The following is a 22,980-nucleotide window of genomic DNA, read 5'->3' on the forward strand; positions in this document are numbered from 1 at the left end:
GAATGAATAAGAAAAGAAAATAATAAAAAAATCGATCAAAATATAACTTCTATAAATAATAAAATAACTCAGGGAAGTGATAAAAGTAAATAAGGAGCTAACCTAATTTACAGTGAGATTATTAAAGGAAATCTCAAAATCAGAATTCAAATCAGAGATTTAGCTACCATAGGAAGATATAATTTAAAATAAATAAATAAAATAAAATAAATGACATAAAATAAATAACATGGATTTAACAATAAATACTTCTCTTGGTTGTTAGTAATTCTATATACATTATCTTAATTAATTAATTCCTCAGCATTTTGCGCGACATCAATATTGAAAGATTTGAAAGATGTTGAATTAATAAATTTTCATTAATTAAATATTCCTCATTTTTGACGTATATATATATGATTTAAATAAACAAGTTAATTGTTAATTATTTGTAAGAAAGTTCTTAATACTTGCGCTAAAGCCACAAAATAATAAAATAATAATAATTTAATTTTTAGTAGATTATTTAACATATTATCGCCTTCGAAAAAGTAGTTAGAATTTCATATAAATGAATTTACGCATTAGTACATTTATAAACATATGCAACGGTGAAACATCGAAATCTAAAGAATGTTGACTTTCACCGGTGAATGTCAACATTCACATAGTCACTTGGTGTATGTCCGAAATATTTTCCAAATACTCTTATTTTTGACTTACACCAGTAAATGTCGACATTCACCATGGGCTAATGGTGAATGTTGAACATATAAGAGTATTATATTTTCTTCTCCGTAATTCAGTCGCGAAAAACCGCACTTGAGACTTAAAAATAAGAACTTAAGTATATAAGAACTTAAAACACACAGTACATTCAAAATGAGAAAGGAAAATAATAGAAGTTGAAACTTACAATTATACAGTACGTTCTAAATGAGAAAATAAAATAATAGTAATAAAAAACTTACTAAATTATGTGATCCAAATCTTATTTATTACATCAACTTAAACTATTATGACACTTTATGACCTCTCTTTTCGACCTACACCAGACCATATCTGTGATTGTCGGCATACACCGGTGAGGGTCCGAATGTACAAGAATGCAATGCAATATTCGATCTTTCACCGACGTATTTGGTGAATGTTGACATTTTCCGATGAAAGTCGACATTCTCCAATTTCGGTCTTTCACTGTAACATATATATATCTAACTTATATTTATGTGCTTGAAGGTATCAACGATTAAGTCTGTTTTCTAATAAATAAATTCTGTTTTCATTTTAAATTAAGTTTTAAACTCTTAACTGTGGTTTGTTAACTTGGAGTATAAACTATGGTTCATGAACTTCGAACATAAGAAGAAAGAAATTCACAAAATATTATTAATTTATAGGGTTTAATTAGGCAAAAAAAATTACTGTAACGTCGCCTAGATTTTAATTAAAACTTTACCGATTTGAAGAGAGCAAAACATTTTTCTCCGTCAAATTTGTCTCTTGCCTAAAATTAAAAAAAAAAAAAAAAAAAAAAAAAAAGTTAAAAAAATTCGGAGAGTTAGTCATAACTTATAAAAATGTTTGTTTTCTGATGGCATGTTAAACAAAACAAATAAAAATAATAATAAGAAGAAAACACAAAATGGAGCAGCAGACACCAAAAGCTCGAAGTAGAAGGGAAAAGAAGGAAATGGTTGAAATATTAAAAACTTCGGGGGAAGGCATACAAAATAACGTTCAGCATGACAGAAAGATTAAAAAAAAGTAATGACAAATGACCATTTGTAAAGTAAGCAAATTAATGAAGTGTTTACAAAAATTTCAAAATGTTAGAATGTCAAAGCGGGATTAATAAAAATGAAAAATAAAAATGGAAAATTAAAACCTCAGCGGCTTCCGAGAACGAAAATATTCACAATCAAATTAAAATGACGACACTAATGACAAAATGGCGCAACAAAGTAGGAAACTGCGAGAAATTTCTGGAAATTGCCGGTTTATTTGGAAAAAAAAATCTAATTGGAAGAAAAACACGCCAATATAGAATTTAAAGTAGAAAGTAGAAAAGAAAACTCAGATATACAAAATTTTTGAATAAAACTCGGTCGACTTAGAAGATGATTATATACATGCCCATCTTCGTCGGAAGTGATATGAGTCGGTGTACATTCAATTACAAATTTTCTCAAAATAAATTAGAAAATTTTGCCAAAACAAGGCTGTGGGAAGGAGGTTTTTGCAAGCACAAAACATAGATCAAAGACTCCAATTAGTGTACTTTACATTATGTATTAACATAAAAAAATTCCATGCATTTAAATGCAAAATTCATTGAGATATTAGTATAAATGATTTTATGTGCCAGATAAAGATAACAGCTGATGCTGCTTTATCGAATAGGAAAATATTAATCGACTAAACGAATAATTTGATTCGTAAATTTAGTTGAGTGATTTGATTCGTAAATTTGGTCAAATTTCCATAAATAATAAGCACTGAAATGTGATTTGCGTCAGTAAATTCGTTTTCAAATGCGAATGCAAATTTTCAGCCGGTGTTAACCTTTCGTATTCCAGATTTTAATAATTGGAATTTTTGCTCTATAGGGAATACACAAAGAGTTAGTCTTTTGCATTTACAAAACTCTTATCTCCTACCCAGCAAGCATGAGAATTTTTCCCTTACAATTCTCTGCATTATATTAAGAAACTCTGCAGTTGGAAAGAGATATTGAGATTAATATTTATGCAAATAAAATCTTAGCCGCTTTCTGAACACTCTTGACACACATTTACAGGATACAAACATTTCTTTAGTAATGATCATCATTTTCTAACTACTTGTTTAAACACTGTTATAACATAATTGTTACACTAGTACGGTAGAAACTATGATCACGAACGTCTCGCATCAAGAACAGTTAGGTTCATAAACAAATTACGCAAACAAATAAAGCCTCCAACGACAAAGCTTATTTCGAGTTCACTGAAGTCGGTAACATATGATTTTCAAAGGTGTTTTGAGGCAATCTATGCCACAATTAACATTCAGGAATGGAAAGTTAGATTTGATAGCTTCCACTGCTTAACTCTCATTAACAAAGCCTTGCAACAAACGATTTATAGGACCATAAATTCTGCATGCAAGACATTGTAACCAGATTGACCCGTAGGCAGAGACTTTGACACTCAGAACGTTTTTTGTTTTCTATGATGCTATGCCTCTAGGCAAAACCATATACTAGGATGTTTACAATGAAGGTGTAGAGAAGTTACCTAAGGACAATAAAATCAGCTAAACAAGAAAAAACTACAACTTCAGAATCAGAAAACTGATGAAGAAATGTTTTCAAAAGAAGAGGAAAAAAGAAAAATAAGAAAGTTGTCTGATCCACGAAATCTGTGCAAAATGGGATAATGCAAAGTTTTCACTTTCATAAAGCATTAGCATACTATAGCATAATCATTTCAGGTGACAATGTCAAATCTTATTTTGTTTCACTTTAGAAATGTTTTAAAACGTGGGTAACAACAAATTACATCCGATAAATCTCGTGCGAAACAGAGAAGCATGAATCTCAAGCACAGACACACTTAGAGACAAAGATAAAAGAAGATCCCTTCTAAAGAAAACCACTTAACACTTTTATGGAAGAGGATCTGGTGTCCCCCCCCAAAAAAAAATTCTACTTTTGTATTTAATTATTCTTCGTATCACATACAGTAAATTTAAATTCAGTTTTTGTCTATTTTATCTGTTTAATAATATGATTATCATTTTTTTAATATTTAAAAATTTCAGTTGGTACAGCCAAACCGGGATAGTGGTTAGCGACGCTGATTGCAGTGCCGATGGGCTCGGGTGTGAATCCCGGAGAAGGCATGGATGTCTGTAAATGTATAGGGTCTGTGCGGCATGTAGGCATTTTAAATACTCAATGAGCCAAAAGTCCTCTCGTATGGTTGTGGTAGGGAGATAGGAGTAGGAGACCCTCATACCCGCTCTCCAGATTGCTCTGCATCAAAATCTGGGTCAGAACTGAGCAAAGTCGTACTGTCGCCTATATGGTGCTCAAGGCTCTTGCCAACAATAAGCGCAGTTTTGTACTTCTTGCCATGAGAAATTTCGTAGGCTTGTTCTGATGTTGTTCTCAGACAACCGAGGTAAGTCACAACAACAAACAACACAACAATAGATTTCAACTGGTTTTGGGTTATGAGCTTAGGCACAAAGTATTATTGCAAAGTTTAAATAAGCAATTACATGTAGTCCAGAGACGAAATTTAATCCGTTTTACGTTAATTCCAATGTTTCGGTTGACAAACGGCCTTCAGGAATGGATTAAGTTCGTAAATGGAGATTTTATTGTATTATATTTCTTAAATAGGTAGTGACTTTTTTAGATGATACTTAACATAATGCGTCTTATATGTATTACATGGCTTAATCCTTGTTAAAAATACATAACACATTGTAAATTTAAAATCTAAAGAAATTCGAATAAATAGAAACGTCACAATATAAAAACCAGTTATTTAATTAGCAGATTCGCCATCTCTGTTTTCCTTTTCCATATTTGTTTCCTTGATGCATGTTGTTTAAAATTTCCAGCTCACCGTTTAGGCAAAAGAAAAAAAGAAAAGAAAGAGAAATATTTGTAACTTAGCTTTCATGTTCAGTTACGGATAATTTCAGATCATTTAAAAAACTTCTGAAGTATTAATATCTTTCCTGATTACGGACAAGGTGGTCAAAAATATCATTTCACCCGAAACAAACTTTGCTAATTTTAACCGCTTGCATTAAAGCAAACCTAAGCTGATTTCTCAACCTTCTAAAGTTGCAAAGACTGGGTTTCAGCTTTAGTTTGGGATCCAAATTTCTTTCTTCCATAATGGCTTGATAATATTTGATAAAATAATTCTAACCTTCGTCTGTCAATGTCGTTTTATAGTTTTATCTCTAGCATTGATCCAGAAAAATTTAAAACAAAAATTATTCTGCAACTGGTAGAGTATGGTAGAATTCTTGGGGAAAAACCAACCTTTCCCTCACCTGAATTCGAACCACGGGTATTCGACCTGCTAGTTGGATATGCTAATTGCTTACTTAACAACATCACGTATAAGAAAAGGCGATAATGCCTTGTAACAGTTGCGTACAAGTAAAATTTAAATGTTCACAGAAATTGACAACCACATGGATTCTACAGCACAGGGTTGGCCAATTACTGTACGTGCATGTACGATCGACTTTTGACTTAAAACGTGATACGGAAATAAAAATGCGACCGTGCAGATTGAGGATCAACATTAATATCCGCTCTGTTCTTAGTGTAAACTACCTAATAGAATGAATACTTTGCTAACTATAAGTTGTTGCTGAAATTTTAGTTTTTATCGACAAATTCAGCTGGCAGTTTTGCTTAGCTTTTTTTTTTTTTTTTTTTTTACTTTCTGACCAAAGGGTATTAGCTCAAAAGGGCTATTAATTTCGTTTTGGCATTTTTTGGCGTTTCACTTTTCAAATTGTTGCTACCAAATATTATCATCCTGTATTATATTTAAAGAAATCAAATAATGAAGAATCTGCATAAATGTATGTATGTTTCTCGCATTGTGACAAAACGACGGTATCTAGAGCCATCAAATTTTGAATAACGTACCTTTCCGCCCGAATGTGGATATCTGGAAGCCCAAATTTCGATTTTGGGATTTGTTTTATTATCTATTTTATATTTTCTAAAGCATTTACGAGTTTTTGATTAAGAAACTCAAGGATTTCAAAGCGAGCAATGGCAACACTGTATGGAAAAAAAAAAAAAAAAAAAAGCGCGCGAGACTATGTATCAGAAATTCTAACGATATGCTCTTTTTAAATTAGTTTGTGGTATTGCTGTTGATTTGAATTTTATGGTTTAAGTTGTAGAGACATTAGGATTTTTTGGAAGCAGGAAAGAAGAAAAATTAGCAACCGCCTTCGCCGGGAATCGAACAACGGACCTTTGGAAATACCGGCCCAGCGTGCAGAACCACTACACCACGAAGGCACGCCAAGAAGGCGGGAGAAATACCTTATATACTCCCCCTTTCAAAGGACGACTGTGGTTTTTAGGGGACGCAATCGCCGAATCCTGGCTGTGAAGAGTCATCACCCACAACCCTTTTAGTTCGGGCGCCACTGTAGAGACATTAGGTGTTTTGGAAGCAGGAAAGATGAAAAATTAACAACGTCTTCGCCGGGAATCGAACCCTGGACCTCTTGGATACCGGCCCAGTGTGCAGACCACCACACTATGAAGGCACGCCAAAAAGGTACGAAGGTGCAAAGAAGAAGGTACTTATAAAGTGCAAAGAACATGATATTTACTAAATAAAGGTAACACACAAAACGTTAAAAAAAGTCCGTTTGGAATTATCTGAAAAACCTTCAGATTTTTTTTAAATTTTATTTTTACCGTAAAAACACAAGCAATAAATTTAATCTTGATTAAATTTTGTATGATAAAATTTTACGGAAGCTGTATCAGGAGGGAAATATTTTCGACCTTTGTACAGGAAAAAATGTTAAATTCTTAGTACAAAAACTTTTCTTAATCAGAGAATTATAGCTAAATGTTTTCATTTAATAAAAATAAGAAGTTTCTGCTATGTAACGCATTATATTCATATATTTCAGCTATCTTACTTCACACAGTACATTTAATTTGTGATAGTTAATAATATGCCATGGAAGACTAAACAAACTTTTATTTCTCAAACGGAAACAAACGACTTTTTTTTCCCACCTTCATTAGTTCGTCTTCCTAGAAAAACGTCTGTGCCAAAAGTATTCTTGGATTCACATTTAAAAATAAAGAAACAGGAAAAAAATAAAAAACAAACAAATAAACAAAAATCAATTGTGGAAAGTAAAAAAAAAAAAAAAAAAAGTTTTAAAAAATTAGAATTGTCTAGTATCAATAATTCAGTAACAATAAAATGTGTCAGAACATTCCATAAAAATGAAAAAGATTTTGAAAAAGGTAGTTGTAAGGTACGTAGAATTACCTTGAAAAGATTACTCAACTATGTATTCTTTTTTAATCAGTCGTTTAGGAGTGACATTTTGAAAGTTTTCACATGCAGGGCAACGTGTTTTCTAACTTGCTTTACATTTCGTTCAGTAAACACATTTTCATTTGGAAATTATAGGTAAGGAATAAATATTTGCTTACCTAGAAGTCTTGTGTAATTCACAACTAAAATCGAGTTATAATAATTAGAAACAGGAATTTAAATATTTATGGGAAATAAAATATTAAAACATGTTTTATATATCAAAATCTGAAGCACAAACATTCCAAGATGATTATTTGTTATTAATAGTTTTGATTAAAGATAATAAAACTCTTAAATTACATTTAACTCATAAAATACCTTTTTATATTATTTAAATAATGTAGTTATTAATATAAAAACGATTTTTTAACTTCATAATACTATCTGTACTTTTTCATTCTTCACGTTGTGTTACATTATAGAATATCTATCATTCACGTTGTCTCTTAAAGTGTAGAGTCATTAGGATATTTTTATAGCACGAGTGATGAAAAATGATATTTCAACGAAAATATCTATTTTGACCGCTCTCGAATCCATTTGAACGATGTTTTTATATCTACGTTTTGTATGTACGATATCTGTACGTACGTACGGACAGAATAAAGGATTTTTTTTTCGAAAACTGTTTGTAAAATGGATTTAGAAGAGACTATTTTTCCTTGACATCGGTACTACGGACGTAGGTGTGTATACAATTTGCATAAATCAAGAGAAACCTCAGAATAATGAAATTTTGTATATTGGACTGCTATAATCTGTAGTTGTGCATCTCCCTTTTTGGTTGTAATCAGCTGCACCAAACATATATAAATATATACAGACTCTGTTACGGACTCGAAGAGCTCAGTTTTATCAGTCTTATATGTGGTAAATTGTGCATTTTTTGCTCTAAAAGTGTATGAATTATGTTGTTCCTATGTTCGGGTTAAAGTTTTAAAGCCTTTGGTTATTCTGCATGCAATAGTTGTAAAATTATCAACAATTTAAAAATTTATGTGGCACTAAACCTAAAGAGGTTACCATTTGTTTACTTTTGAAACTCTTAATAGAATAGAATAGTGAATTAAGTCAGTTTGTGCACCAATTTCAATGTCTTTTTGCCAAGTGAGATCAAAAGAAAGCTTTAGATTTTGTGCACCAAAAACACATCTTCCTGCCCGCTGGCCGAGTTGCTTAATTTTACGAAAAAACTTTAATTTTAATTTTAAATATTGTTTTTTTAACTGTTTTTAACTATATCTGGTGTTTTTAGATTCTTCTGTATTTTACAATTTTTAATGAAGATTGACTTGTTATGTATTTTTGCTTTGCAGCGAAGTGAGAACTGAATTGATTGAGTTAGAAATATGTCTCTAATGAAATTCGAGGAAATAAGTTTAAATAACGTGCAACAAAAAATGTGTATAATTTAATAGGTGTATAATCCGTACAATCCGCTTATCAGGCAATATTATTAACAGAGTTTTGAAAATTAAGTATGCTTATTAGTTAACATATACTTTATTTGGTTTCCTTGATTTATCAGATTATAGTAAAAGCACATCACAGTGTAGAAAATAAACTATTTAAAGAACAGCACGATTTTTAATAATCTGTACAAATATGTACAATAAAGTCTTTTTATGTATAATTTATATTATTTTATAATGCATCTAATGATAATTTTTATAAATATCAGCAGCACTAAAGAAGTCAACATTTACATTTCCGAGTGCTATATTGTCTTATAAACATTGGCTCGGGGTAATGTTCGCTTGAATACCACATTAATCCAAATACAAGACGGTTCTGCGTTTCTGAAAGTGTGTAACGAGAAGGGAAGGTACTTTATAAAAAAAGTATTAAAGGTCGATAACGTATAAACTTGATCTGTTGAAGTTATCTGGAAATAACAATATTGCTATTACCACTACTAATAATAATAATCATAATAATTACTTAAAAAGCATATTTTAGGTAAAGCTTCTATATAAATGACACTATTTTTTTTTTCTTTTTTTTTTTTTTCTGGATACACATCATTACTTTTTTCATTTTTGACTCTAAAAACTAGACACAATGGTACTTTTTTAAATGCTCCAAAACTTTCCTTTTTTGACTAGGTCCCCAGCAGACGCTCAATTATTAAGATCGCTGAATACTGGTAGTTCGATCTGGATTCAATATTAGGCGAAAAAGTTGGCTGCGTCGTAGGTTTTCATCGTTTCACCGTGTGTAACATGAAGAATACGAGCCATGAAAGTTCTTCGCGAAGGCATTCCTTTCCTTAAGCAGATAGCCCTCGGGTACTTTGCCATATTCAAATAACGTATCCTAACCTATCATTTATAGGCAAAAATTGGAATTTAAAATAAATTAGTAAATCTCAAAAGAATATCAGTGAATGTCATTTAAAGGAAAAAATAAATCTAAAATTTGTCTGATATATTTATTAACTAGCCTCTCAACGTAAATTGGAAATACTCAAATTTTCAAATTAAATATCTGGGTCAGTTTTTGTCGTCCGAGAGTCAAAAGTTTTGTGTTTTATTTTTCATAATGGACATAAAATTTTCCTAAATATAAATATAAAAATCCGGAAGATTGTAGCAAAAGTTAAATTTTGTAATTTTTATAAAACTGATGTTTTTTAATTTAAAAAATGCCACATCATGAATATTTGCATCATTTAAAACACTTCTGTGTTTGAAAGTATATGTCTACGATCATCGGTTGTGAAAATAAAAGTCTAGTAATGACTTTTTTGAACAACTGTACATATGCTATTCATTTAGCTGCACAGTATGCGAAAACGTTATTCATATCCGTTGAATGCTCATAAAGTCAGTTAGTAATATATGGTTTATTTTCCAAATAATCTGAGAAAATGAATAATTTCTTTTTTCAACACCTACTTTTAAATGTAGCTTCCTCGCTCCATACATTTTTCTTTGGAAACTGTGTCCTGTCTACATCTTGTCACGTACCACATGCATAAACCGTATTCGTTGATCCGGGTTATCTGCACTATGGGAGTATGAATTAGTCTTGAAATGTCTTGTATTTTCAATATCAAAGCTGAAAATGCGATGAGCACATGCTTTTGAATTTCCATCTTGTGACACAGATTTTCTTCAAATCTGTCGATATGTTTCCATCAGCTTGTGGAATTGTTGATATTTGCTGTTGTCCAGATAACTTGTCAGGCTTATTGATATTTTCTATTCGTCCTTGTGGGATTTTTTTTTTTTTTTTTTTTTTGTATTTCTCATTCTTGGGGAGCTTTTCATTTCTCTTCAATAACACTACATTCATCCTTGATAAGTTTCTTGATATTTGCAGTCTTCCAGAACATCCTCGTGGGGCTTGGTGATATTTTCTGTTCATCCTTGTGGGATTTGTTTTTCCGTTCTTTGTCTTTGTGGGGCTCTTCATTCTTGAGGGGTTTATTGATATTTGCTACCTTCCAGAACATCCTCGTGGGGCTTGTGACATTTTCTATTCATCCTTTTGGGATTTGTTTTTCCGTTCCTTGCCCTTTTGGGGCTCCCCATTACTTTTCTATAACACTGCATTCATCCTTGTGGGGCATGTTGATATTTTCTGTTCATCCTTGTGGGACTTGTTTTTGTTCCCCTCCTTGTGGGACTTTTCATTTTTTCTATAACACTACTAACATTACATATATCCTTTTGTGGCTTCTCGATATTTGCTATCTTCCAGAACACTTCTGAGGACATTTTAAACAGTTCCATCAGCTTCAAACTTTTCTAAGAGGGATGGTAATCTGCATAGGTGGAATTGTCTGAAACTCTATACTATCTTTGCAACCTTTAACAGCATTTGCCAATTTACAGCATTTTTAACATGCATTTTCTTGTCTCAGAACTTTATCTAATTTCATTCCTTATTTCAAGTTGGTTAAACCAACCTGAAATAATGAATGAAGGAGGAAGGACGCAGGAGGGAAAATTAAGTGCATTGGTCAGCGGTCAAAGCCTGTATACGCTTTTCGGAGCACCTGCATTTCTTACCATTTCCTTCCTATGCATTTCTTTAACTGCTCACCTGAAATTAAAAAAAAGTATCGTAAGACACAAACAAATTATAACTTTTATAATACAAGCACAGCTTAATTTTTCTCTCTCTCTGTATATATGTAATTAAAAAGCTAGGTAGTAAGTACTATATAAAAAAAAGACCAGTTTGGTCTAAAACTTTTTTGCGCAATATGCTGCAAAATTAATGAAACGAGAAGAAGATAAATTGTAGTAAGCTCGCCAAAAAGTCACTAGGAGCTGTGGCTCCAAGAAAAAGTTCAACACAGTATTTTTTAGAAAAACACTGACATTGAAGGGTGAAAAATTAGGCTACACGCGAATTGAAAAAAAAATACTAAAGCAATCTGAACATCTATTCTTTCCTACTTTTCCTTACAGCAGTTCATTGCATTATCAGCCATATTATGAAAATGAATACTTTTTTCATATTGGGATCCAGTTCTACATCAGCATTTGAATATTCACCTAGAATTCTCATATTATGAAATCCAGTACACATTTTAAATCATTTTCAAACCACTCAGAGTTGCCAAGAAAATCATTTCTGTTTACAGCTTTGTTAACATCTTTCAAAGCGGAAAATTGAACTAAAGCTTTCCTTTTAATAATGTAAACAATAACTAAAATGCGACTCTGACCGCAGTCTTCGATACATATCAGTAACAAGATCAAAAGCCCATAAACTGGAAATATGTGTGATTCAACTGTAACTGTGACCTTCATAAAAATATTATTTAGATTGTGTTACGTAAAGTTCACCCCGTGTTAAGTAAGTAACAAGTTGCATTCAATAAAAAAGGGTTAATTCGAAGACACTAATCCAAACCGCGTTAAGTGAAAGATTTCTGCCCAGAATATTTCTAGATAAAGGAGTAATTATTGGTATTTGAATGACATTCTAATAAAATGATAAAAACAATGCTTTTAATACCGAATTCTGAAAAAGAAAAAAGAAGGAAAAGGAGTATGAACAATTTTTTGGCCATCATTGTGCTGAAATATGAGTCTAATAGCTACTACATTTTCCGTAGAGGAATTTTTACGATTCCTGTCCTTCTACGTCAAAATGTTCATGACTAATAAGAAAAAGAGTATTTACATTCACATATTTGCGTCTCAGAATGAGGAACTAAGCTTAATTAATGCTGGAATCAACAGGTTTCTATTGTAATTCAAACTATCATTGTTCATTGCAGCTTTGCATTTTCTTAACAAAGTTACTAATGTGTTTTAAAAAGCTGAATTCAAAAGACAAATTCCCATGTAATGAGTAACATACTCAAAAGGAATGAATAGATGTTTTAAATAAATTTTTAAGGCTAAAAAATCTGTTTGTACAATTGTATAGTAAAATATAAATTATTGAAAAATTAAATGATTTCTTGAATTTTATAATTATTTCTTGAATCGATAAGTGATATTTGATATCGATAAGTGATATTTTAATCGATAAGTGAAACTTAAATAAAAGAGTTGTTAATACGACATGTAACATATCACTTCAAGAAAATTATACGTAACATGCTTAAATTTTTTTTAAATTATTAATAGAATTTAGAAAATTATTTGCTTTGTAAGTTTTACTTGAGAAATTATTTATAAAATTTCAAGTTACTTATTTCTTATATTATAAATTAAAAAATTATGCGCTTAAAAATTTAAATTGAGGAATAACTTCGTTTAAGAATTTGAATGTAAAAATCTCTAAATCTTAAGAGCATTTTTAATTCTGCCAAATACAAATACAATTATTTTTATTTAAAAATACTTAATATTTTTGTTTAATGTTTCTTTTAAGGAATTAGACTATTAACATATAAAAACTATCAAGGTTATAATTTAAAAACGAAAAACAAATATAATTACATCGACGTTGCCGCCCTGATGGATATAATGGCTAGCACTGCTGGGTGTCGCATCCTTTAACAAGAGCTCGAGTCCTGGAAAAGGTTTGAATGTGTGGAAGTATACAGTGCTTGTGTGGCATAAGGGCACTTAAAATACTGACAAAACGAAAAGTTCTCTTGAGAAATTTGGTGAAAAGAGGAGAGGAGTTGGATAACTTCTCATCCCTTCACCCCCCCAGGGTGTTCTCAGTCAAAATTTAACACAGTTTCTTCTTTCTTGTGGGGTGCAATTCGGTGTTTCCTATGGTGCACCCCAGGAAACGTTCTCAGTGACAGGACGGCTAAATGACTAAATGACACAGAATCATTTTTTCCCGACGAATGCATTAAATTGCATATGTCCGTCCTTTGAAATAACATCCAAGTTAAAGTAGATTATTCACTACCTAATGCAGGTATCCTTGAGTGCTAGCAGGATAAAGCATTGGAGGATATCTACCTCAAGAAGATTTCTTTTTGAATGACTGTAAGGAATTATCGCATTCCTCACGCGCATGCTTTATTGAGGTAAATGGTTAGCAATCTAGTTAGCAGTGGAAGATCTCTGGTTCGAATACCTTTGAAATTACAGTTGTAGAGACATAACGATTTTTTTGAAGCAAGAGATGTGAAAAATGAGCAATGCCGTCCCCGGCACTCAAATCTCTGACCTCTCGAATACGCGCCATTACACCACGAAGGCATGCTGGAAGGCAGGAGAAATACCTTATACAATTAATTTGTCATGTTTCCTTCCCCGGAAAAAGAAAGTAATTTCTTTGAAAAATGAACCTGTAATTTAATGCGAATAATTAAAATAATTCTGAAAGGAAATCTGAAAAATCTGTATAAATGTTATTACTAATTTAATCATTAATTAAATCTCTAGATTGTATTTCGTTTATTTAAAACCTTTGAAGAGGTTATTTTTCATAGATTTTTCAGTTACCTATGCATCAACAAATTCGCATAATTCTAATTTCCGTTTGCCACTTATAAGATTTAAGAAAACTGTAATGTTTTAAACAATTTTAACCTGGATATCCTGTAAACAACAATTTTTTTCAAGAACCAAAGAATTTAGATTCATCTCAGGTTGGGTCTGCAATAATTCTGTGTTAATCGTCCTCATATGCAAATTTCTACATCTACACTTTTAATTTTGGTCAATCGTGTTTCAAGTTTAGCTGTTTAAGTCAGTTATCGTTACGTGATCTGCAAACTACGACAATGTAAATTGTGTCGCCTAAAAAGTATCCATTATTTTCACGCAAGGAAACCATGACGCAAGTAATATTTGAATTACATTAAAGTTACAGACGTTTATGTTTTAAATGAGAATAACTTCATGAAGACGAGGATCTCTTTCCTACGAATGCATTTTGTTGGATCCTTAAATCCAGTGAATTGGGTTGTATGAAACTTTTATGAATTTTTTTCAAATTAAATTAAATTTCAGTTTTTGAAAAATCCCTCGCGGAACCCAAAAGCCGGCGAATAATAGTTTAAAACTTTCTGATTTAAGTCTTTTTATTTCGAGTTCTGCTTTATTGCATTGACTGCGTTGTGCATCTGCTTTATTGCGTTACTAGTGCATTTACCATCCACATAGCTCGTCACATTCTGCCAGTGTATGAGTCAAAGAACTTTTATCATCCAAGTGGTCTAGAAAATTGCAAGTTCTCAGAAACGTTGCCATTCGGCGCAACATAAAACGTTATCTTTCATTTTAAAACTAACTGAACTAATTAACTGCGAACTAATTGAACGACGCAAACGCAATATGTGTAAATATACAATACTTTAGAAGAGAAGATTCGGATCCTTGTTATAGCAGATCAAACACATTTTTCTTCGGACGTAATCTGTACGCCCGTCCTCATTACGGAGGCATGGCTGGTTTTCATGGTTTTTTTTTTCCACGTGTATCGTGAATACGAGTCAGTTTATCTTAGAAAGTCCTCCACGAAGGCATCTCTCATCTTGGGAAGATAGTCCTTGTGACTTTGCCATATTTGAAAAATCTAACATAACTTTAATATTCATTAAATGTGTTTAAAATTTTAAATTAATAAATGGAACCCCACATCAGTCATTACCCAAAGAGATATTATAACTGCCGAAATGAAATGTCTCAACTTTTCTTAACAAGGTCTATATCTTCCCGAAAGAAGAGGTAAATCTCTCAACATCATTAATAGCCTTTAACAGAAATTTAAATGCTCACATTATCATGGAGATTTCAACTGCCACAAAACCCTCTGAGGATATAAGTCGGAAAATACAAGAGGGGAACGACTAGAAGAATTTCTCAACTCAAATAATTTAATCCTATACAAAAGAGCAGCAGATACGCCATTTTCGGATAATGTCCGAAGCAAAGGTTAGACCGATTTAACAATTACAATCTTCCATCTAGCTAACCAGATTCAAGACAGAAGCACCTTAAACGAACATGCAGAATCTGATCATAAGTACATTTCATTTAACCTATGAGAATCTACAGTTATCAGAAGTATAACTCGATATAAGGTCAATAAAATAACACAAAGAAATTCCAAAAGAGTCTTAAGCAGGAATACGAAATATAGAAAGCTGCAAAACAAAAGAAGAAATCAATATAATAAATGAAAGATTTATTAGCTATATTCAAAACACCTACAAAGAAGCATTCAAGGTAAGAATCTAGTTTTTAAATTCAGAAATAAACTGGTGGATGAAGGAACTGCGCTAGGAAAAGCATAAGATCCGAGACCTTCGCAGGAAGCTAAAATCAGCAGCTTTTGAAACGAAAAGGATAAAAGTCTACAAGAATTTTTAAAAAGGCTGAATATGAAGAAACTAATCATCGAAGAAAAGTTAAAAACATGGCATGAATAGTGAAACGATAACAAAAAATATATGGTCCACTGGGGGGGGGCACAAAATGGTGACAAGCAAACTATTCAGGCCACCGCAACCTCACTCCTATCTCAGAACACCAGCAACAACTGCCTTGAAGACGCAACAGCAGCAACCCCAAATGCCATACCAGACACATTATTACTAATCATAGTGAAGTTGAGGATACCAAAGAACAAAATATAATTTGCAATGACATCAGCCCTCCGAACTCCAAAAACAACCCATCCTTCACGTGCAAGAAATTTCCTAGATCATTCGAACTTTAAACAGGAAAAAGCCAAATTTAGCAATAAATGCTTAGAGCTCAAAATTTTCTCTGACCGCCTCAAAACTGTTTTTGAAGGAAATATACCGTTTGATAACCTCAATTCATACAGACCAATCAATCTTTTTCCAGCCGTGTGGAAGGTACTGGAAAGTGGACGTCTCCGATTTCACTTCAACAGTAAAGGAATTGTTAATAGTAATCAGTAAAGCTTCAAACAGCAATCTTCAACCATCCACGCAATCCAAGCAATGGTTAACCAAGTTCACGAATGCCACCAACTTCACTCTGCAACACTTAGCCTAGACCTCCAACATGCTTTCGACTCTCTATTGTGGCCCTCTATTCTCCATTTCTTACGGAACATCAGCTATCCAAACAATATTTTCAGTATCATAAAATGACTTCTTAAACAACCATACTAGCATTATCTGGTATAATAGCAACTCTTATCTCCCGAAAACAAACACGGGGATGCCTTCCACGTGTTATTTATATAAAGTAAACTATCTCTGATTTGAGGTTAGAATTCTCGTTTTGCGTTCAGTCGTAGATATGGATTTCTCATTGCAACATTTTTCTCCTGCATGAGTGCAGACCTCTAGAACACTTGCTTTCAACAAAATAACTAATTCAGACTGGCCGTTCCACTCCAAAATCAGTACGTTTGCTGACGACATCGCATTTGTTGTAAAAGGCCACTTACATGCAATATTCCAAGAAAACTACAGAACCTTAATTGAAATATTCGAAAATATACTGCTGCCATTAAAATTGCAGCACCATGAAGGAAAGCAAATTGAAAAAAAAATATATTTATTGCACGCAAACAGAATGGCATGAACACAAATTGATTAAATTTGTAAGCCTTTTGGGGGTTTATAGGGGGTGCGAAATTAGTAGAAGCTGCTGCCACCCCTGGAAGCTAAAACGGCCTTTTCCTGGTTAGGCATGGAATCGAACTGGGTTTGGATGACAAAAACGGTCAACTCATTTCATGCTAATTCAAGTCTATGCCCCACTTCATCAATGTACTAACTCGAGAGGAGTGGATGGTCAGTCTCTCAGCAACACATGACCGGATGTTTTCAATGGGTGACAGATCTGGAGACTCTGAATCGAGTATAATCGAGTACCGTATGTGTCGAGGAAGGTCAGAACACGACTTGCAACGTGTGGTCTTGCATTATCTTGTTGGAAGATGGCGTTTGGCAGGCCTCAAAGATAAGGTACAACCACTCACCGTAAGATGTCAGAAATGTACCGATCTGCGTCCTACTGCAGAGCCCGGACTCGTCTGAAAAGACGACATTGTGACACTACTGTATCCAGCTTTGTTGTTCGGAGCACCAGAGTCGCTGTTTGTCTCTATGCTGCATTGTCAAGGGAATCCGAAGTAATGGCCGCCGTGCTGATAGTCCGCGCTGCTGCAAACCTCGACGCACCGTACGAGCGGATACTGGGCGTGCTACAAACATACCCATTTCCAGACTAATGGTCAGTGATGTGGTTGTACGGTTTTGCAGGGCTGGCATCACAATATGTCTGTTTTCTCGGGCGTTGAGATCCTACATATCCGTTCAGTATGACCCTCATGCAACCCATTGATTCCATATTCGCGTGACAGTGATTGGGTGTAGATCAGTGCGACGGACGATATCACGGAACGATAATCCACACTCTCTGTAGGAAATGATCCTGCCTCTGTGGAATTCCGACACTTGTTGATAAGCATTTCTTCTTATTATTATTCGAGGCATGGTACGATATTCTGTGCAAACTTCGACTTTACAAAGAGCTTTCTGAATGAGAAATCCATATCTACGACTGAACGCAAAAAGAGAATTCTAACCTCAAATCAGAGATAGTTTACTTTATATAAATAACACGTGGATTTCATACAACTTCAAGTGTTGCTCTCAACATCCTAGCCAAAACAACCCCTTTACACCTACAAGCAACAGATGAAGATATTTATACAACAGTCATGCAGTTAAAACAGAACATTTTCATTAATGACCATCTTTATAAAACTGAAGAATATGAATGGCCTCCCCCTCCCTGTAACAGATATCCTGCTGTACCGCGTACAAGGATAAAATTTCAGCAAGAAACAGCAGAGTCCATCAACAACAAAACTGCAGCATTCACGAACGGCCGCAAAATATGTAGAAGAGTTAGTGTGCAGTCTATATTCTTATGCTAAAGAACCTCAACAATTGTATAAAATAGCAAGGATACTTAAAAAACAATAACAGCATTTATCAGGTAGAACTTTTGACAATAAAAGTATCATGGAAAATAGCAAATGACCAAATAATCCCTCCATATCATAATTAAGTCAGAAAGCCAGCGGCAGTGTTAACACTTTGTAACCCAGTCAACTCCAAATTGCGCTCGAAATTAACCAATATTAATAAAACATGCAAAGTACAAAAATTACAATCATGAGGATAAAAGGCCACAGTGGAGGCGGAGGTAACAACGCTGCAGATGGGATATTTGTAAAGGAGGTAACACAGAAGCAAACAGGAGAATTCCTTGATGTTCCGTTTACCAAGATTCACCTAAAGAATATACTAGATATGAGGACATAAAATATCTGGCAACAAGGGTGGGACGAAGCGATAACATACCATCGCACCCACGAGTTCTTTCCAAACGTGGACAAACAAAACCAAAAGTACACGAGATTTCCTAATGCGATATTTGTCGGGCCATGGTCTATCCCTGGTTTACTTCTGCACGAGGACCTTAGCAAATACTGTTCTAAATTTGGACCCTAGAAAATAATTTTCATCATTGTCACTGTTCATAATTTTTAAACAGCATCGTAAATTTCTCCTAGCTGCTACCCTAGAGAACAAATCGCTTCCACTTTATTTTACTACAGGGTATTTAGTAGCGGCTTCAATGCTAAATTGATTATATTTCATAAAAGAATTGACTAAAGCTTTGATGAAGAAGAGTTAAAAATATTAAATTGTAAACAACTGCAAAATGAACTGAATGAATATGTCTACTATGGCTTTTTCCTGTGACAATATTAACTGAGTATACAAGAAACACATACAACATAACACCTCCTAGGATTTATTATTAAAGACAAAATTTGAAGTACATTTCTTTTCCCTTTCATGTTTGCTGTTTTGCTACTATTACTCTGACCTCTCATTTTCTAGTGCTACATTTCTCTAAACATTCAGTCACCGTTTTATACTGACAACGACCTGTCATTTGCTTCCCAAAACACCCAGAAGAGTTCTGCGGTTTCAATTCCACTATCTTTTCAAACAACAAAATAATTGCTATTTGTTTTATTGTATAATAATTGTTATTTGTTCTGCACTACTTCCATTTGGTGTGAAATCTAAGATTATTATTGAATAGCTTAAGATATGAAATACCGTATTTACTCACATATTTCTACCCATTTTTACTAATTTTATCGTATGAAAATTGAGAGGGGAAAATTACGCAAATAATTTAATTTTTGAAGGATGCAGTTACAGTATAAACATAATAAATTTAACGCATTCTTAGGCAAACTACCAGAAACAATCACAATATTATTTATGCAAGAGAAACTTTCGTTCAAGTAAGAATGCATAGTAATATTAACATTACAATACATAATACGCTATCATCACTTTTTCCCCCTGTATCTCGAATCTCCTCTGTTCTTATTGTTATCCACTACTCCTCCCTAGGTCTCAAATTCTTCATGTTGCTGCAACTGCTGTCTGTGTTGTTTGCTATAGCTTGAAAGTTATCGCCAACGAAGTTCGGTTTATATTGCTATCACTTATGCCATTCGCAAAGTCTTCGTGTTGAACGCTCCATTACTTTTAACATATTACCATTGTTAGCGAGTAGAAAGGGAAAGTTTCAGCTTGATTTCGCAGATAGTTAGCAGGGGGTTATCTGGTTTAGCAAAACCAATATGACAATCACTACTTATCTTCAACAACACATCAAAAGAAATATTTTCGCAATTTTTCCTTTTCGAACTATCTGATTGGTTGACTTACGCAAAAACCAGTTCTTTGGAAAAAAGCTACGAGGGACACAGCTTTGAATGAAACATTTTCATTTCGATTGTAAAATGTCCCTTGTAGTTATCCGGCGCATCGGTTCCAGTCAAACATATTTCTGCTAGGAATCCTTCAGTGGTAGAAGAAGGTTTGGTTTGGTTTGGTTTACTTAATTATGGCAAAGCACACTAGGGCTATCTGCCTAAGAAGAGGGATGCCTTCGTGGAAGACTTTCTAAGGGAAACTGGCTCGTATACACGTTACACATGGGGAAAACCACGAAAACGCCCATGCAGCCAGCCCGTTCGCGGGATTCGAACCTCGGACCGAACTACCAGTGTTCAGCGACTTTACCGCTCGGTCGGGTAGATAAAGGAGAAGCTCGTTTCTCTGAATAATTTATCTTAGCCACCATATATCTTATATTTAGACTTTTCGTTAATTCATTCAATTTTGAGAATTTTCAAATGTGTCGATCTAATATGTGCCTGCGTAAAGTTTTTCCTGTCACTATATCTTATTAAAAAAGTACTACTATATCTTTGCTTTCGAACAAGTTTCGTTTCTAATATTTCTAATAACATTCGTAATTTGTTACCAGTATTTGGCCATTTTGCTGAGCCTTCTAAATCTAAAATCACTAATGACTCCCAATCATCTAACATTTCCTCAGGTCGTGAATAATTTACTAATTCTGAATGAATCTTATCAGTAGTAATGTTGTCATTTAATTTCGTTGATTAGCATGATTCAGACATCTCATCTTCAGTAATCGCCCCTGGCGAAGCTTTATAATTGAACTGCAATTCAAATTAGATATAGTCAGGGCTCTTGTAGAGTCCTTAGGATTTTCGAAGTAGGAAACACGAAAAATGAGGAATGCCCTTGCTGGGACTCGAATCTGGACCTCTCGGATACGCGCCGAGTGTGCTACCGTCACACCATGAAGATATGCAGAAAGGAAGGAAAAAATACCTTATAAACTTATTAAGCACACCTGATTGTTTTTTTGTGCCAGCTGCATTTTCGGCTTTATATTTCAGATTCTCAAAATCGAACAACTTCGTTTTTTGCTTCATTAATTTGTTTCACACTAAAATTTAAATATAAAAGTATGTTGATGTTTATAAAAAGTACTTTTATAAAAATCTAATGTTCTAATAATGTTACACTTTAAAAACCAAAATCATTAATTTTAGCAAAATCTCACAATTCTTATTCAGTTTAAAAAGTTTAATTCTTAAAAATAACATTTTGTAAATCTTGAATAAGGAAATCTAGCTATTAAACATTTGGTTTAAGACATGAATACAAAATTCTTAAAATGGAAACAGCAGGGCAAACAACAGTGCCAGTTTCGTGAAAATTATGGAGGGCACAAAACTCAGCATAGGTAAACATAGGTAAAAATAGAATCCTTTTTTATTGAGTTCGAAGAATAGCAGTTGATTTAAAAGTGGTTTTAATTTTAGAGACCTCAAAAATTGGGTACTCTTCTATTATCTGAACCGGATTCACTTACGAATTTCTTCAGAAATGTACGTATGTATGCATGTGTGTGTTCATGTATGCACGTATTTAAGTACGGTCGTATGTAACATACACATATAACGCACAAACATACATTCACACGTGCAGATATCATACATTTATGAATCCTGTCCCGATAGTAGAAGAGTACCAAATGCTGAATGATTCTTGAGAGTAGGTGGTATGGGTTTTCAATTAAGAATCTTGCAACTCCCTTAATGCAAACATTTTTGTTAATAGCGATTTACCACCATCAGCCATGAATTTATTAACAGAATTTGAATCACAAGGAATTTCATACAAGGCCGTTGTGTTAAATTACATGATAAGGTGGTGTAGCGTGTCGCGGTTTTTCAAAATAAGTAGATCAAAATTCGCCAGCTCAGTGCAATGTAACTTTGCACTTTGTAAGCTCAAAAGTTTTAATTGCATATTCTCTTTGTACTTAAAAATATATGTAATAAGTTTTAATTTCGTCGTAAAGATGTTTAAGAGTTATATTTGTATTAAATACAACTCATATCATTATATACTTTTTTAGATTAGTTCTTTCCCAAATATCTGTTTATAAATATATAATTATTAATAAAAATTACCGTCGTTGGTTGTTGTCAAGGGATCGTCTACTGGCGCCCCTTTCTGGACGGCGCCCGCCTGCTGGGCAGGCCCACTTCCGACGGCCCTGATTGTACGAATGCAGATCAACTCAAAACTCTGTTAGGAGCTGCTAGAGCGACAGAGCGAGATGTCTAGAATGAAAACAAAAATAAAGACAATGAGCAAGCAACAAGTATGAAGTTGTTTTATCTCCGAGGAGCTATTGTTTGTTTTGACCGGAGAGGAAATGAAATGTTTCTTAATATTTCCGACCTTCAGGATGTCTCTTTCCGTTCTCTCAGAAGGCAGCTGATTGTTCCCTTCCGTTGTAGGAGGTCTTGGAACGAAGCGGGACGCGGAAGTTTGAATCCACGGAGTAATGACGTCAAGCAGGTTATATTTGGTCCGAGGGTCGATCGGAAAATATAGGTGAAAATAAGGGTAAAAATAAGGCAAAAATATACATTTTTGAAATAGACCAGAAGCAGTAAAGTCTTCCGAGCAAGTAAAATGCATTTTTATTGCAGGGCATGAATAATTTTTTTTTTTTTTTTTTTTTTTTTTTTTTTAGAAAGTGCACGAATGCTTGATTTTCTCAAATTCAAAAACCAAATCCTTAAAGATTTTTGAATCAAT

The 22,980-nt window shown here is 33.4% G+C and overlaps 1 long non-coding RNA gene across 1 annotated transcript; it reads right to left on the minus strand.

Annotated features, from left to right (window-relative positions):
• Positions 1–4,070: 4,070 nt before the first annotated feature.
• LOC118191228 (uncharacterized) lies at positions 4,071–22,629 on the minus strand. Its single transcript, XR_004758542.2, has 2 exons — positions 22,344–22,629; positions 4,071–11,135 (listed from the first exon to the last, which is right to left on the minus strand). It is a non-coding gene; the product is annotated as an uncharacterized LOC118191228 (long non-coding RNA).
• Between the last annotated feature and the right edge of the window lie 351 nt (positions 22,630–22,980).

Source organism: Stegodyphus dumicola, chromosome 7 (assembly GCF_044657685.1).
Source record: "Stegodyphus dumicola isolate Sdum_Otavi_A_Nest chromosome 7, ASM4465768v1".
Lineage (NCBI taxonomy): Eukaryota > Metazoa > Arthropoda > Arachnida > Araneae > Eresidae > Stegodyphus > Stegodyphus dumicola.